This window comes from Nannospalax galili, unplaced genomic scaffold, assembly GCF_000622305.1.
Source record: "Nannospalax galili isolate Female #2095 unplaced genomic scaffold, S.galili_v1.0 scaffold1795, whole genome shotgun sequence".
Lineage (NCBI taxonomy): Eukaryota > Metazoa > Chordata > Mammalia > Rodentia > Spalacidae > Nannospalax > Nannospalax galili.
In genome coordinates this window covers 128772-132400 of record NW_008336702.1, presented here as the reverse complement: position 1 = coordinate 132400, position 3629 = coordinate 128772, and the positions used below count along the sequence as shown (strand labels likewise).

Genomic DNA, 3629 nt, shown 5'->3' with positions numbered 1-3629 from the left:
GGCTGGGTCTACTGAGTTTGGTCATTTCTCATGAGACGGGCCCTGTGTTTTTCTTTGCACATTGTTCGTTAGATGTAATCGGATAGACAAAGGGAATGTGAGGTGCTTTGCTTCCTGTCCTTACTCTTTATTGAGGGTGGGTGGAATGCTTCCCATTCAATGAGCATCGGAAAGCATGTCCTTAGTTCAGCCTATTCCTTTAGCAGCATCGAAAACTCAAGCCTGGTGCCTGAGTTTGAGCCCCAGAACCCGCATGGTAGAAGTAGAAAACCACCTCCTCCAAGTTGTCTTTTGACCTCCACACACAGATTGTCGTGCATGCATGCACACAGCACATGTGCACACACACGAATAAATGAATGAATGAATGACAACAAAAGTATTTCTGGGTTTCTGCTTAAATGTAGAACCTAGCCTTTTAATTAAATGCTCTTCCTTCTTAATGTGTATGTATTTATATTTTGTGCACAATGACATGCAAAATTCATGGAATTTTACTTTAGAATTATTTTAAACTAATAAATGCTTACTTGAGGTTACCCAGTTTGTGCCATCACAGACTTCTTAAGACATTGAGAGTATTTTGGTCTGCACGATCACATGTGACAATATGTGTAAGAAGTCTATCTTCTGATTAAATTGTTCTGAAGGACTTTTTAAAATTATATTTATCTGGGTTTGTGTGTGTGTACACAAGTGGAGGTCAGAGGCCAACTTGCAGAAGTCGATTCTCTCCTTCCACCATGTGGTACCCAGGGATCAAACTCAGGTCATCAGGTTTGGGAGGATGTGCCTTTACCCACTAAGCCATCTCACTGGCTCTATTCTTAAGGCTTAAAAAAAGGCAATGGCTATGGCCATACCACCCTGAACACACCTGATCTCATCTGATCTTGGAAGCTAAGCAAGGTTGGGCCTGGTTATACTTGGATGGGAGACCACTTGGGAATACTGGCGGCTATGGGCTTGGGGCTGGAGAGATGGCTCAGCAGTGAAGAGCATAGACTGCTCTTGCAGAGGACCTGAGTTTGATTCTCAGCACCCACATAGTAGCTAACAGTCATTCGTAACTCCAGTTCTAGGGGATCCGACACCCTCTTCTGACCTCTTTGGACATTGCATGACACGCATTCACTTACACACATGCAAACGATATACACATAAAAAATTAAAATGATAAATAAAAATATTTTAAAAATATTTTTAAGTGGGAGACTTTTTTACAGACTTCTAGGCATTTATGTTACTAATTATTATCCTAAGAATCTGATATTATTTTGGACCCAAAGAATGCTTACCCTGTCACAGATCTCCTTGGTAGACAGTACCACCTAAGAATTCATCAAAATAGAAGCATTGCTTGATTATAATGCAATCCTTGGAAATAAGTCCTAACTTTTTAATGTTTTTATTCTTTAACAGTTTCATACATATATACAATGTCTCTTGATCATACCTAACTTCCTTCCCTTTCCCCTGCAATAGGCCCACACATACAACAAGTCCGCTTCCCTCCTTCATCCCCTTTAAGTGTAGTTAGTGTTTCCCACATGTACATTGGATATAGAGCCATCCACTGGAGCATGGGCAACCTACCAACACCCACCCACCCCCACACACACCCAAAAATTAACTCTCTCCTTCCCTAGCAGCCAGCAACTGCCAGTAGGTACGAAAGAAGGGATGGGGGCCTCAGGAGCCTCTCTCCCATCCGTGCTGAAATGTTAACTGATTTGACCTTGTGCAGATAACCATCCTTTTGTGAGTTCATGAGTGCCACAACCATGTCCTCTCTAAAAATATTTCATTGCACTCTTCCCCATCCTCTGGCTTTATATTCTTTTGATCCCCTCTTCTGCCATGTTCCCTGAGCCTTTCAGAGTGAGGGGTTGATAAAGATGTCCTGTTTAGGGCTGAGCATCCAACATTAACTGACTCTCAACTCTTTGACCAGTTATGAGTTTCTGCATTAACCACTGCTCACTGCAAAAAGCTTCTCTGACCAAGGTTGAAGGCAGCACTAATGTGTGGAGTAGATTCTGGCACAGTTGCACTGAAATATTTTTAGAGGTTCTCAGATCCCACTCTAAAGTTCTAAATTTTAATGTTACTTTAATTTTGCATTACTCTCCTTTTTGTATTGTATTGATATTATCAGTGAAATAGACTCAGCCAAATATATTAGAAAAGTTGAAAGAGTAAACCTTAAGTGTTTATGTCAAAGAATACCAACCGTCATATCACCAGTGGTCAGTGGTTGACAACTGTGCCATAATACTAACCTTTTTGTCCTTTAGACCAGTCAGAGTCCTGAAGCTGCTGTCTTCTCTGGTTGCCTCTGTGTATTCAACTTCCATAGGAATGTTATTTCTGTGTTAACCCGTAGTAGGAAGAAGTTGGGAACATACTGCTTTTTTTAGTAGTTACTTGGAAGGACTTTTTAGACAATTGTAGCATCACCTCCCTCCATCTATTTTATCCTTTTTTGCAGTATTCTCCCTCTTAATCACAATCCAAAAATAATCAGTGAACAATTTTAGAAATAACCTGAAGGTGATGGTATATAACTGTAGTTCTGACACTTGAGAGGTGGAATCAAGAGTCAAGGCTAGCCAGTGCTGCTCAGTGAGTCTGAGAGCAGACTAGACTATAACTTTTAAATTATTTCATTCTGAATATAACAGTTAAATCTTTCTCAATCCCATCCAGACTGTGAATCATCCCTTTGCCTAGAGTATCCTATACTGCATACACACCCACCTGTAAATCATTTGGTAGTTATCTCAGAGATCAAATGTATCAGTATATTACTGCTTGTCTGTAGATACTGACTGGTTTCAGGTATCCGTGGAAGGTGAGGTCTTGGAGGATATGAGGAGACAACTGTTGTCAAAATATGTGATTTACTTCATTTGTAAATCTGTGCCACTTGGGCTGGAGAGATGGCTCAGGGGTTAAGAGCACTGGCTGTTCTTGCAGAAGACTCAGGTTTGAATCCAGCACCCATATGACAACTAATAACTGTTAATTCCAGTTCCAGGGGACCTGATACCCTCTTCTGACTTCCGCAGGCCATTGCACGGCATGGGTGCACTTAAATACATGTAGGCAATATACTCATAAACAATAAATTTAAACAATAATAAAATTATAAACAATAAAAATAAAGTATTTAAAAAATAAACTTAGACCACTAAGTATGAAAGAAAATAGTGGTTATAGCAAGAAAAATATTGGTTCAATTTGTATGTAACTAACTCTTTTGAAAGTTTAAAATATGAGGATGTTGGGGATATTGAAGTGTTTATTTTATATTTATAACAATGAAGAATGTATTTGATTTTCTTAAGTTTTTTGTTTTGTTTTGTTTTTTTAATTAGGGGAGGTTATCCTAGTTTGCTTTTCATTGCTGTAACAAAACACTGACAAAAACCATCTTGGAGAGGAAAGTATTTATTTGACTTACAGCTCACAGTCCATTATCAAGGAAAGTCAGGGCAGGAACCTGGAGACAGGAACTGAAGCATAGATATGGAGGAACACAGCTTACTGGCTTGCTCCCTGGTCTGTGCATAGCTTGCTTTCTTACATAACCCAGGACCATGTGTGTGAGGGTGGAACCACCCACA

The 3629-nt window shown here is 39.7% G+C and overlaps 1 pseudogene; it reads left to right on the top strand.

Moving 5' to 3' along the window:
* Nucleotides 1–849: 849 nt before the first annotated feature.
* LOC115070057 lies at nucleotides 850–967 on the top strand (annotated as a pseudogene).
* Nucleotides 968–3629: the final 2662 nt, after the last annotated feature.